The sequence below is a fragment of the Chrysemys picta genome, chromosome 3 (genome assembly GCF_011386835.1).
Source record: "Chrysemys picta bellii isolate R12L10 chromosome 3, ASM1138683v2, whole genome shotgun sequence".
NCBI lineage: Eukaryota > Metazoa > Chordata > Testudines > Emydidae > Chrysemys > Chrysemys picta.
Window position 1 is genome coordinate 51,594,472 of NC_088793.1, and position 15,216 is coordinate 51,609,687.

A 15,216-nucleotide genomic window follows, 5' to 3' on the forward strand; every position below is an offset into this window, starting at 1 on the left:
TATAGGACAAAAGATTATAAATGAAAGAAATAGAGGGATTTACCTCTGAATATATTCATTATCTGAAGTTACATTTGTGCCTTTATATATTATTCTATTATGTATACATGACATATTTAATAACTATGATTACTTGTGAATTATAAGATGATGATTCTACCATATATTGCCTGCAATTTTTCCATGAAATTCTCCTTGACTTCATGCATGAATTAGGAATAGGATATGTGCCTACCAGATCAAAACTTTATTAGGTGTTTAGTCACTAGAAACTTGGAATTACTTAGTGTGTAGAAGATCACCATGGTGGACGTCACAGTGCCCTTCAAGAACAGGACCCCGGCCTTCTGCGGTGCCCGAGCTCGAAAGGTGGAGAAATATGTGCCTTTGGCCAACACCTTGAGAGCTAAGGGTTACCAGGTTCAGACAGACGCGCTGATCATTGGAGCCCTGGGCGCATGGGACCCCAGTAACAAGCAAGTGTTGAGAGAATACGGAATTGGTCAATGCTATGTTCGACTGATGCAGCAACTCATGGTATTGGACACCATCAGGTGGTCGAGGGACATCGGCAATACCAGGAGGGATGAGTTAGAGTGCTGATGAGAAGCACAGTGGGGAGAGTAACTGAAATACTTTCCTCATGGATTGTATTTTCTAAATGGACAACCTACCTAATTCTCAATTACTGAGGGACAATCTTCACTCATTGATATATTTTGCTTTCCACAACTAACTCTCTGTACAACTTTTCATGAGTGATGTACCCAAGTATTTGGATTCTAATATCTAAACTGCATTGTTAAATTTATTCACCTAAATTTGGGTTATTGTTGATTATGCACTATATGTATCTTATTACGTTTAAAACAAACTTTTGTATTTGTGGATACTCTAAGTACTATACCCAGATGTACAGACACCTTTTTCTTAACCTGTGTACTATATAATTTTTTAACATTAGCTTTAATACAAATTTTAAATCTCTCCCTTCTAGTGGCTAGATAATTGAGAAAATGCCATTGCTACTATTGCCCTGAGTTATCCCTAAGTTCCACTTGCCGCAGTCTGGAGCAACTCATACCAAGATCTCATGAGAGTAGACTTGGTCTAGCAGCAGAAATTGGAGCCAGGGGAGTTTCTTTCCCAAATGATGCTGAATAGCCAGAAAGGCAAGTAGGCTCACTACTCTGGAGGTACCATTGGGTCTCTTTTCATCATCCTACTTGACAAAAGATGGCACCTGGGAAAAATAAACACTCTGCCTTACCACAAAACCATTAGGAGGGAAGGGGTATGAACCCTAACAGCTCATTTCTTCCAAAAAACGTGCAACAGGAAGCAGTAATTTAGTGGGCTTAGAGACTGTTAAGGGAGTGTGTCCCATGGAAGTTGGTGAGATTTGCTAACTGCTTTTGTAGCTTGCACAATTCCTCAGCTCCCAAGCAAATATAAAGAGGTACTGACTGAACTCCCCTAGTTAAATTTGAGATATTTCACACAGTTCTAGTCAAGATCTCTGTTTATACATATCACATACACACATAAAATCCCACTCCCATGTTAAAAGAGCATTATTAGGCTTCCAAGTCAAGCACTCAAAAGTTAGAAAATGACAGATTTACAGCTGCCTGTACAACCTTCATTCTGCCCACCCGTGCAACCATTCTGTGCGCCAAATGGTGCCTGATCCTGTGGAAAAAATACTGTTACACCATTAAAGACAGGATCATAAGGCATACACAGACAGGGCCTGTATTAAGGTTGCACAGGCAACCTTAATTTTTGTGTTTCCTAACTTCTCAGTGCTCTGAGTGCTTTGCATCCTAAGTACTGTTCCTTTAATGTGTGTCTGTGTGTATTGGAGGGTGATTTCCTAGGGTTTCTTGGTTGTTATTGCTGGTTTGTTTTTTTAAAAAAAATTCTATTACACCTCTACCCCGATATAATGTGACCCGATATAACACAAATTCAGATATAACATGGTAAAGCAGTGCTCCGGGGCGGGGGCGGGGCTGCGCACTCTGGCGGATCAAAGCAAGTTTCACCTATAACACGATAAGTTTTTTTGGCTCCCGAGTACAGCGTTACATGGGGGTAGAGGTATATGTGTAACCAACAGCTCCCCCATAAATCATCAATGGGATCTGAATCATGAAACTTCAGCATTATATCACAGATTGCTGTCACCTGAGATCCTGGACTAGCTGGCAGGGGCCACAATCAAAATGGGGAAGGCAGTTTCATGGAATCATAGAAGATTAGGGTTGGAAGAGATCTCAGGAGGTCATCTAGTCCAACCCCCTGCTCAAAGCAGAACCAACACCAACTAAATCATCCTAGCCAGGGCTTTGTCAAGCCAGGCCTTAAAAACCGCTAAGAATGGAGATTTCACCACCTCCCTAGGTAACCCATTCCAGTGCTTCACCACCCTCCTAGTGAAATAGTGTTTCCTAATATCCAACCTAGACCTCCCCCACTGCAAGTTGAGACCATTTCTCCTTGTTCTGTCATCTGCCACCACTGAGAACAGCCGAGCTCTATCCTCTTTGGAACCCCCCTACAGGTAGTTGAAGGCTGCTATCAAATCCCACCTTACTCTTCTCTTCTGCAGACTAAATAACCCCAGTTCCCTCAGCCTCTCCTCATAAGTCATGTGCCCCACTCACCTTGACAGTTTAAAGCTGTCATCCCCCCCACCCTTGCTCTTTTCTCTCCTATGTTCTTGAGACCTGAAAGGCTAAAAGCAGCTCTCAATTCAGGGCTATAAAATCAGCCTTCCCAATCAAAGCTGAGCAGTTGCAGTGTATCTTACTAGCTGTGGTTGGAAAGGGAAGGAGTTACTTTTTTTTTCGATGCCCCCCCACCATCAGAAACAAACCCATCTGCACCATTTAAAACGAGCCAGGTTGCATCTGGTCACAGAACTGAGAAATAAAATTTTCCAAGAGGCAGTCCAGGTGCTGATGAGTTTGCGTCCTGAGAACTGCCTGGATGGGACAGGGGAACCATCTGATTGGCTGGTCTTCCACAGGTGGCAAGTGGGGAAAGCAGCCAATCAGGCTAAGGAGCGACACAGAAAGAGAGGGAGGAGCAGAGAAAGTTCACCAACTCAGAGATATTCTGCTCCCCCCCCCACGAGCAACAGGATTACTCTTCTGTTCCTCCCCCTCCCTTTCTGCAACACCCAGCTTGGGTAGGGGGAGCAGGGACCCTGCTACAGTTTCCCCAGTCCTGGAAAGGGAAGTGGCAGGGGAAGAGCCCTAGGAGCTGCAGGCAGAGCGCGGGTGAAACTGAGGCAACAGACCTAATTTGGGAGAACAATTGATATGGAAGGATGAGAGACCCCACACACACTTTTTTTCAGACCACTTTAAGCACTGCCCACCACTGCCTTCCCTAGCCTACCTGCTATGAGACCACCTGCCTTGACTGTGATGCCTGATGAAATAATGTATTTCCTTCCCCAGGAATTCATTGCCTTGCCTTCCTCCAGCCAGACCTCAGCTATCTTCTCCTTCACTCCCCTCCAGTGGTTCCTAAGACCAGTCCCCAGCTCAGTAATCTCTCTCTCCTGCCTCCCAACTTGTCACACTCTCCAAGTGTACTCTCATCCTCAAAATACCCTCCCCTCTGGACTTGCAGGAGACAACAGTGATAGATGGTTGCCTAGACTTAGAGCTCCTGCTCAGCCCCACTAAAATCCATCCACATCCACTATACTAAGACCATCGTTTTTATCTCTGGGTGTGTCATCCTGCTCTTCAACATCTTAGTACAGATGGAGCCGGTTTTGGACACACACTGCCTTCCTACCTAGACTCTCCGCATACTATGAAGAAGTAGAGGTTCTCCATCAGTCTTGTGCAGGGTGCCGCTCAAGGAGGAGACCTTGATAGGTCTGGAGCAAGTCTATAAAATGCCAAAACAGATACTACAAGAGCAAATCCTGATTAAGAAAACAGAAGATATCGCTGCAATTAAAGCCACGACTGCAGCACACCAGGTCAGTTTGCAGGAGCTATCTTCCAGGACTGGGGAGGCAGAAACTAGAATATCTACCTTACATGACAATGTGAGCTCTGTTAGGATCACTACAGACCAGCAATGTAATCTGATCCAAAAGTTGCAAGATAAAATCAATGACCTGGAGGGCCCATCTAGAAGAAATAATCTGGGAATGGTCAGATTCCTGAGGAAGTTGAAGAGGGCAGGCCAGTAGAAGTTTTGTTTAAAATCCTCGGATAATGCCCAAGCCCAAGGTATTTATATTTAAATTCCTAAAACACAATGTAAAGGAATCAATCCTTTGAAAAGCCCACACCAAAAAAAAAAAAAAAAAAGAAACCAGAGGAGAAATGGGCATAAAATACTGATATTTCTCAAGTACAGTCAGGATGTACCTGGAAAAAAAAAAGCCCTGTTCAAAATGGCAAGAAAGTTGGCCAAGGAGAATGGACTGACCTACTTTCTAGCCTACCTGGCTATTTTTACAATCAAGCAGGATGGCCAACTCCTTAGCTTCTGGAAACCTGAAAAGCAGAAAACTACATCGCCTCTATATCCAACAATTATGTTGTTGGGTTGTTGTTGTCACTGGAGGTAAAGGAATCTGAAGACGTACCCCCCTCCATATCCACCATCTTGCTTGGTGTGTCTAGCTTGGTTCTCTCTCATCCTCCCCCACTCCCATTTTTTTCTGTTGAGACTCCGTCTTGAGCTTGAGGGCAGACACTAGAACTCATTTTAGTCGTCCTGCTGTTGGGGGAGCCATATCAGGTTGGTTAGGTGCCCTAGGGATCTGCTAGACAGAACTGCTGCTGAACACACATGGAATGACTGTGTTCATGAGCTGACCCCATGTAAGCTTGCATGTCTGTGCACACAACATGACCCAGCTATAACCCCTGCTGTGAGCTCGCTGGGGATTCTGAAATCAAAGTCCATTTTTTCAAAATTATTTCTTCTCTCAATTTTTACTGTGTTTGCTTTTTATTTTCCTGCTAAGTATTTAAAGCTAAATGGAATCATTAGACATTCACAGTCTCAAATCAACATACCACATCCTGCTGAGCAAGAACCCAGACAAGCCTGGCTTCAGCGAAGACAGTAACTATATTCTGTACTCTCACATGAACAACAATCAAGTTGTGTGATTGATTTGCCTAACAAACTATATGAACTGGGGTTGGTCATCTCTCAATCCAGATCTCCTAAATCCCTTTCTAATAATGATTATGGTATTATTTTTGATTAATTTGTTTGGTGGAGGGGGGAGGTTTGCTGTCTCACTGCCTTACTTATAGTGACTTTAATATATTCGGTTTCAGTTGTAGCTAGTAAATACCAGGTGACATACCCAGGAATCAGGGCAATATTTCAATTCTTATGGGCCTTTAAACAGCCGGCTGGCAGAGGGCCATATTGTCATGACCAGGACATGGGCAGTCTGACCTAGTGGTCAGAGCACGGGTCAGGCCAGGTGAGGTCAGATACCAGAAGGTCAGGATCCATGGCAGGCCAGAGGGAAAAACTGAGAATCTGGTGTCCAGAAGCACGAAGGGTAGGCTCCTCATCCTACCCATATGCCTGGGTCTCAGCAGGCACAGCATGAGATGCTTGTTGGAATGTCTAGCTTGTGAGCGCCTGTGGTATGTACAGGTGTTTTCTGGAACATAAAAGGAATCGGTAAGTCTGTAAAAATGGGAAAAAAATTATCTCCATTAAGCTGAAAGTTGATATAATATCCTACAGGAAAACCATCTCATTTAGTCTAAGGCTGGAAAGCTTAAAAAAAGGCTGGATTGGTGATAATTTTAGTAATTACTTGGCCAAGGCTAAGCGCATGTCAAGCCTGTTCAATAAAAAAAACAAACACACAAATTCTGTCAACTGATAAAGACACAGAGGGAAGAGCTAGTTCTTAAAGTTCATATAATCAATATATTACATACACTCTTGTAAACTTCTAGGCCCTCAGCAAAAATGAGTATTTACAATCCTCTTTCAATCAATTATTTTCTAGATTAATTGACACGTCCCTGGAAAATTTGATTATAGTGGGGGACTTCAACCAACTGTTAGAACTACTTTTGGATAGATCAAGCAGGCCCAATGATCTCAGTTGTCCAGGACTGCCCCGGGGGGTGGGGGTGGGGGCAAATGGGGAAATTGCCCCAGGCCCCGCAGGGGCCCCCACGAGAATATAGTATGCTATAGTATTGCAACTTTTTTTTTATGGAAGGGGCCCGAAATTGCTTTGCCCCAGGCCCCCTGAATCCTCTGGGCGGCCCTGCAATTGTCCACGAAGCAGATCATTATGGGAGGTGTAGTAGGAAGAGAGCACACACATACAGGAGAAACTGGGTTTAAAGGACAGATGGTGGCTGTAGGACTAGAACTTTTTTTCACCCCTGCATTCTATATACCAAAAAAGAATTGATCCATGAATAACAGGTGGTTTGATGAGCTCTGTGATTAACAAAGTAAGTGACTGGTATTGAAGCTCTCACCTTCTCAAAAATGAGGAACTACCAGAAGATGGAGATTAAATTCTTTACTATAAGACACAGGCTAAGGGTCAGTGTCCCAAGCTGAGTGGGGAGAAGGGCATACTGTAGCACTGAGGGGGGAAATTCTCCAGACACCAGTATTGGGGAGAATAGCCTCAAGGCCACTCTAACTTGTACTCTGCCTCATCCATGGGCCCCTGAGGAGCAGAGAATATCCACAGGGTAGTGCATCTGGGATCCTGTGGGTGAATGTGAATGGGTTATAAAAGTATTTTAGAAACTCGGGTGGGTAGAGTAGAAGGTATGAGTGTAATGAGGTGTATATGAAAGAGGGCAGTCTTGGCTTGCATGGTCCACCTTAACTATGTATTTCATGGTTTTCAGAAGTCTGAGTTTTGCTCAGTTCTGCAAAAAGGAGAATATACCACCAAGCAACCTTAACTCTGTCTTAATGCAGTTTTTTTGTCATAGAATAAAAGGGGCGTAAAGAGAGCTGCAAACTTAGGAAATGTATGAGACTACTTTCAAAATAATAAAATAACGACTAAAGTTAAGCACTTCTTCAGATACAAAAATACCTTGCTCTACATTAGACACCAGGGCCTCAGATAATTTTTTCCCCCTGTCTATAGAAACTCTGTCCTGTAAAATATATTCTAAATCCAAAGCATTTAGAATATTAAATTCTTGAAATTTAAATCAAGGCTCAAATATTTAATAATTTTAAAGTCTACATAAATGGAATTTAAACCAATGTTCATGCAGAAAATCGCAGTCCACAACCTATAAACTAAAAAAAATAAAAAGTCCTTTCACTTCTATTTAAATTGAATTTAAAAGCTGTACCGTAGCTGAAAAATGTAAAAACAGACACTTGGTTTCGTATTAACAGACTATTTGTTTGTTGGAAGGAAAAAAGTCTCTCTGCACTAATTATCCAAACAAAGTGAGTGTCTTTTTCCATTTAATGTTAAGACAGTGTAAAAGTCATACCGTTCTTTAATCCCTTCACAGTTGTTGCAACATCACTTTCTTTTTTCAACAGAATATCCATTTTAATAGCTGGAAGAGATGCTGCCCCAGAGAATTCTGCCTAATACACAGGACCTACTTCAATAATCAGCTTTAAAGTATGAGTCTACCTTAATCTGACTTTGTAAAAATGATGTTGAAGGGTTTTAGATTCCTTGTGTTCTTTTTTTTCTACATCACACTTACTCAATGCACATGTAAAAAGATGTTTCTTCTGTCTGCCAGCTCTGCAGCCCTCACCCTGGTTTCTGAAAGTTGGGTTTCTCTATCTCCTGCAACAGAGACTCAGTAATCCAGTTTAGGCTATCAGATAAAACCTAATTTTCCTTTCACTTATTTTTTTATTGACCAGTGTAACTCCACTGGTTTTAACTGGGTTTGGGTGCTGATTCATCAAGGTACCTTATCAGATGCATAAATTTAATCATAAAACATTAAAGTCAATTTACAAAGTTGAGTGTGTACTTAAGTGATTAACTGAATTGGGGCCGGAGTGCTCAGCACCTTGCAAGATCAATCCCAAACTGAATGGAGAATGAGAACCATTGTCTTCAGAATATGACTCTTGTACAAATACCCCTGACATTATATAAAGGCACTTGGTGAAAATTTCACTCAGTTGAAGCTACTGCCAAAATTCCCAGTGACTCCATAACTTCATCCATTGTATGGGTACACCGCAAGAAGGACAGGAGACTTGTTATGGGTTTTAATCAGGCCGCAACTTTATTATATAGATGTCTGGGACTAGCTGGCAGATAAAGTGTACAGTGCAGGCAAATCCATGCTTATTCAAATCAATTCTCCAGGGCTTCCACCAGTCCCCTTTTGTTTCCATCCAGGTCCCCCAGCCGACCCATGGCTTGGACCTTACCATCCACCAGCCTCATAAGAGGGTTAAGGAAGGCTCTGAGAATGGGAGAGGGAGGAGGGTTGGCTTCCTGCTGTACCAATCAATGGAGTCCCCGAATCCCCTTCCCCCTTCTGTTTCTTTATCCAGTACCTCCTTTTAAGTCCTTTACCGGGCCATTTATCTGGTCACTGGCTGCCCTCCCTATGGAGTACCTGCACTGAACATCCGCCACAAGGAGGCACCAGCAATTTGCTTGGCTGTCTCCCCACAACCCTGCCGGGTTCCCAGACATTTCCAAATGGCCTGTTGCCTAGCAGCCCTACTGGAGAGAAAGAACCCATTGTCCCATGTGTGTTTGTCAAGGGGCACCAACATCTGCATTATCCTTGACCCGGTACTGCAACAACCGCCCTCCATGGAGGCCACATAGGCGACTCATTCTCTGGATCCTGGAATTGACAAGCCTTCTTAAAAGAAAGTAAAATAAACAACTTGTAAGCTGGAGCCAAAAATCTCCCTTCCACCGCCACATCATATTCCGAGGTTCCAGAGAGCCAGTGGCATCTGCTCAAGTTCACTGCTAGCCCCTGGTGCAAGCTTACAAAATCTGTCAAACCGGAAACGAGACAAGGTATCTGCTATGCCATTATCCATGCCTGGCACATGCTTTGAAGAAAAACAGATGTTGAAGGTTAAGCATTGTAGAACAAACACCCTTAGCAACTTCATAGCCCTGTGCGATCTGGAAGTTTGGCGATTGATAACCTGTACTACTGCCATGTTGTTGCACCAGAAGCACACACTTTTATCAGCCAGCTCCAATCCCCAAATCACCACTGCAACTAAAATGGGGAAAAATTCCAAGAACGTCATGTCACACACAACCCCGTTTTGTGTCCAGGCAGTGGGCCATTTTTGTGCACACCATTTGCCTTGATAAAACACCCCAAAACATGTGCCCCCTGCTGCATCTGAGTGGATTTTTATCCCCCTTTGTAATAACCATTCCTCCCTCCACAATGATACCCCATTAAACCGACTCAGAAAACTTTCCCACACCCCCAAGTCTTCCTTCATCTCTCTAGTGACTTGTATGTAATGATGTGGCCTGGCTATGCCGGCCATTGCCGCTGCCAGCCGGGCACAAAACGCCTGCCCCAAGACAACAACCCTGCAAGCAAAGTTCAGGTCCCCTAGAATAGATTGCAGTTCCTGCAGCCTGAGTTTTTTAGCCCTCTCTGGAGCAACCTCGATAGCTCCTGAAGCTTATCATGAGGGAGCCGAGATACGCCGTCCCTGGTATCCAGCTCACTGCCCAGGTAGGTCAATGTAGTGGAAGGGCCTTCGGTTTTCTCCTCCACTAGGGGTACCCCCAACTCTTTAGCCAGGGCCTGAAATATGTGCAATAGGTGAACACACTCATTTGACCCAGCTTGCCCTGCAAACAAAAAAATCATCCAAGTAATGCACCATGTGGTTTAGTCTCGCTGACCGCACCACTGCCCAGTGCAACATTGTACTGAATTTCTCAAAAATTGCACAGGAGACTGAACAGCCCATGGGCATAGCCTTGTCAAAGTAAAATTGCCCCTCAAAACAGAAACCCAGCAGGTCAAAGTCCAATGGGTGCACCGTCAGGAGTCGGAAAGCAGACTTGATATCACATTTAGCCATTAGCGCCCCAGGGTACACATACCCTAATAATACGAACGGCTTCATCAATGGAAGAATAGTGTATGGAACATAGTGCTGGGTCTATTCCATCATTAACAGAGCCACCTTGTGGGTATGACAGGTAATGAATTAATCGGTATGTCCCCGGGGTCTTCTTGGGGACCAACCCCAGGGGAGAAACTCTGAAATGTACTATAGACAATAGATTAAATGGCCCAGCTATCCTGCCCTCCTTTAATTCTTGTGCAATCTTTTTTTTTTTTGAATAATATGTCCCATCCCAGCTACTGACTTTAATTTTTTTGACATCAAATGAATTCTATTTCCCACAGAAGGGATCCGAAATCCTGCTGTAAACCTCTGCCACAAATATGCCCCATCTGCCCTGTTAAGGTAATCCCATAGAAGAACACATCCGGCCTAACTGGTGTTGGGGCCTGTGCTGATTGCACCACCCCCACTTGTTCCCCTCCCCGGCTTGTGCTCTGTGTCCCAGACCCTGTTCCACCCACGCCAAACCTGCGGTTGAGGCTTGTGCCACCCCCATTCCTGTTTCCTCTGTGAGATCTTCCCTTTCCGCTCTGGCAACCACGGGCTGAAGGGGTCCCAAAACATATCTCGCAAACATGCCTGTATCTACAGGGGTTGCGAAAACAACCACCATCATTAAATGCCCAGCAAATACTATTACATGCCCTGGCCCCTCCCGAGCTTGTTGAGGTATGAACAAACCCCTGGAGCCCTTGGTGTCATCCACTGCAACCACAGTGTGTGATGAGGTATGTCTCACCTTATCCCAGTTTGCGTTGCTGCCCTTAATCAAAACTGCTCATCATAATTAAACCAGGACATGCCCCCAAACATATTGTGTGCCCGCCTAATTATATCCATATACTTAACCAAGGCAGGGCTCCTCTCTGGGTAGGCCTGTACTATAACACCCGCATAGATGAGGAAGACAGCATCCCAATTTTCCCATATTCTAGGCACCCTCAGTCTCTTGGGCAGCTCGCTGTTTTGCTTGCCTTGCCCATGTTTACTGTCTGTCAACACCTCCCTGTGCACTAGGGACAATATATCCACGTATTTGCCTCTCAGGATTTTTATATTTAGTTGTTCTGAGTAGGTGAACTCCCATCAGGTCAGCCACCCCGGCATAACCATACTCAGGCCTGCATGGAGGGAGTTCTGCAGAGCTCTGCTCCCCCACAGACCCCCTGGGAGTCTCTCCTCTGTCCCATGAGGTTACATGCCCTGATGGCCGATGAGTCCCCATGTACCCACGGGGTTCGTTCCCAACACGGGCTTCGCTACCCTTGCTGGGGGCCTGCCCCTGTCTTGCTGCCCAAACTTGAGCCCATGCTGGGCCTACCCTGTCACCCTGTGCAGACCCACAAGCTAGCTGCCTGAAGCTGCTGCAGTAATTGCAAATTAGCTTGCAGCAGCTGTGTAATACCATCAGTGCTCCCACTGAAGGTGCCACCCCTAGGTAGGTCTGCCCAGGCTTCTGGACCTCCCACTCCTGGGCCCAGAGTATTTACTACCCCGCTAGGCTCACTCCTGTCCCCCTCAAGTGAACTCACTGAGTGACTGGTTGAGCACTGTCCCTGCACCTCGCTGTGGCCTCTGCAACTGCCACCCCTTGCCAGGCTGGGAGGCCATATACCACCTCTGCCACCCATACTCCCAACCTACTTCTGTGTGGTTTAGATGACACTCGCCCTGGGATCAGCATTACTGTCATCCCATAAATTTCTTTGCCTTTGCCTCCCCTTCCCAATGCACATTGATTGTTTCCCATGCTGAAAGCCTGAAGCCAGGCTGTCTCCTGACTGCAGCAGCCAAGCTCTACTTGCTAAATCACCCCCCCACTTGTAAAATTTCTCTGCCTGACCTTTCCTGCCTCTGGGGCTGGGGGGGGGGGAACAGCCCCCTGTTTTCCTGAGCTCGCCTTTCTCCGTGCCCCTAGAGCCACGCTGCTTAATCCTGATTACTGCTGGCTTCCTCCCAACATGGAAGGAAGGGGAGGAAACCTTCCCCGCCCCCCGCACCTTTATACACATTCCTGGGGGCAGGGGGGTGAGTCACTGCTGCAAAGCTGACCATCGAGCACCTTTTTTACAGCAGTTTCTGAACTTCTTCTCTCTCCCCCTCCCCCGCAAAAGCAGAGCTACCCTTCTTTGAGTAAGCCCAGACAAATTCTGCCCTCCCTTTAATTGTGGTGCAGTCAATGTAGTTGAGGGTCTAATCTCACATGCAAAGCCACTACTTCTGTATGAGGTGGGAGATGCGGGGCGAAGGTGAATACAGGACTTGATGACTGTCGATTTAAACAGAAAACGTTTCATTTTTAAAGCAGAATAAATCTGATATGTAAAGCAACACCACACTGTATATAGGACCCCCCCAATGTCAAATTTGGAAAGTAGCTGTTCAGGGTAGGATCACATTCTGTTTACATTCCCCAAGTGAAGTAACCTGGAGAAAATTTTCAAACCCTCCTGAACATTCTGTCTGCAATTGTAATTGAAGACGAAGAGAACATTTTGATATAAGAGTTTAACATATGTAGAATAATTCAGGCCTAATGACCACAGCTCTGTGAAAAGGGGAGCGAATGAGAACATCTTACATTATCAGTCAGTTCAGTGAAAGTGTTAGAAACATACAACTCAGAGTAGGATGGAAAATAAACTAGCAGTGGAATTGAATAAAGATAATATTTAGGGCTGAATTCTGCTCTCTTTTCTCAAGAAAAATTTGCATTGACTTCACTAGAATTATTTTGATTTTGAGTTGTCTGGTGCATGTGTGTGTGTTAAACCAACTTGAACAATAATGACTATGTAAGAGAGGAGAGAGGAAAATTATGCACTTAGAAAAGAAAAAGCCAATAAATGCTCAGAAAAACACATCAGACAAACTGCCAATGGAGAGAAAATGATGTTGACACCTGATAATCCTTAATCTTTTGAAAAAAATTAACAGGTAGAAAGAGGCAAAAATGAACACAAAGTACCTCTGGCTGGGATTTTGTATAAAGTAGTAATTGGACAGAGTGAGAGGATGGAATGACCATTAGACAACAAGATAGCTCATTTAAGTGCTTTAAGAATATAGGCCACAGGAAGAGAAACTGGGCACCAAAGCAGCTTAGAAATGGAGAGTGGGAAAAAAGGGATCACAACCACAAATAGTGAACATATCAGATTCTGTAAAGTACATATCACAACAGGTTTGGGGGCTTTACTCCAAATCTACACACACACACACACACACACACACACACACCCAAAAACTCCTCCTCCCTCCCTCACCAAACAAACAAACAAAACCAATAGAAAATACAGTCAGAAAAAAGGCAGAATCTTTTGCTATATATGCTTTGGTGAAACACTTCACCTGAAATAACGTTTTACTACAAGTATAGGCCTTAACTGCACCATTTATATACAGATCATAGAAAAGGGAACTGCCTCTGGGAAGCCAGATGGCCACTGGAGCTTCTAAGTGCATAGAAGCTGAGGGCATGGCTACACTTGCAGATGTAGAGCGCTTTGAGTTAAACCAGCCTTCGTAGAGCACAGTAGGGAAAGCGCTGCAGTCTGTCCACACTGACAGCTGCAAGCGCACTAGCATAGCCACATTAGCAGCTCTTGCAACGGCCACAGAGAGCAGTGCACTGTGGTAGCTATCCCAGCATGCAAGTGGCTGCAACGTGCTTTTCAAATGAGGAGGGTGGGGTGGAGTGTGTTGTGTGTATGTGGGGGAGAGAGAGTGGGTTTTTGGGGGGCTGAGAGCATGTCAGCATGCTGTCTTGTAAGTTCAGACAGCAACAGACCCTCCCTCCCCCCCTCCCCGCCTCTCTCGCTCACACACAGCATTCCACAGTAATGGTTGCTTTGTCTTGGAGCAGATAAGCATGCCAGCTGTCAGAAACAGAGCTTTCAAAGGGCATATCAGCATGACTGCAGTGATTCCAAAACAATGACAAGAGTGGCCACTTGACTTAAGGGGATTATAGGATGTTTCTGGAGGCTGATCAGAGCGCAGTAATGCAACACCTGATTCACACTGATGCCCAGGCGTTTCAGCCAATGCGCACCAAGTGTTAATCTTCTCGCCGAGGTGGAGTACCAGAAGTGCTCTAGCCCTGGAGTCAGAGTGCTCTACATGCCTTGTCAGTGTGGATGGGTAGTGAGTTAGGGCGCCCGGGGCTGCTTTAATGCGCTCTATCTCGCAAGTGTAGCCAAGCCCTGAGTGTCTGCCGTTACTCTCTTTATGAGGTGCTGCTTAGTCCCTCTCCCTCAAGATGATCAGTCAGCTCTGCTGATTCATGTACACAATTGATGTGCAACTCACCTCCCCAATCTTTCTTAGCCCCTTTGAAGCTCATGTTCCTCTTGGGCAGTAGAGAGGAAGCAGTTTCTGCTCACCACAATATTCAAGGGGTGCATTCTGCTTGAATCTTACAAATGACCATGCAGGAGGGAAGGAACTCTCCTTCCTTGTTCCCAGTATGTATTCACTTAATCTGGCCCTTAACTGGGAGAAGGCTCCACTGTAGGGTAACGTCAAGATCAAAGATTGTGAGGTGGTCAGGCCCTGCTAATAAGGGCCATATAATACCTGAGATAGATAAACATACTAATAAAGATGGCTTCGTGATTTTTTTTCTTAAGTTTCAGTTTTCATTCATATATTTTATTTTGAATTAAAAATTCCCCTGCAGTGTTTGCAGGCTGGACAATGGAGACCAATGCTAGTGCATGAGACCCAGAATGAGGAACTGAGTCGTCTTCCTAGATCAACCTGAGGGAAATGCTAAAAAGAAAGCAAAGTGCAATTCTGCTTTCACTGATCCAGGGTGACTTCCAGTCAAGTCAGTAAGAGTAGCATTCTTTTCAGTGAGGGCAGAATTAGGCCCAACTTGGGAAGTGTAAATTGGATTTTTTTTATTCTTTGATTTAATAAGCTAAGATATAACAGAAGACAGGAATTTAAAAGAAGACTTGATTCTCCTTTACACAAAAGCCTATTTACATCCACTTTAAGGCCCCTTAACACTGCCTGAGCTGTGAAAAGTGCTTTAGTGTAACAAAAGACAAACCCATGTTTTTTAACCAGACTATGCCCTCTTCACAG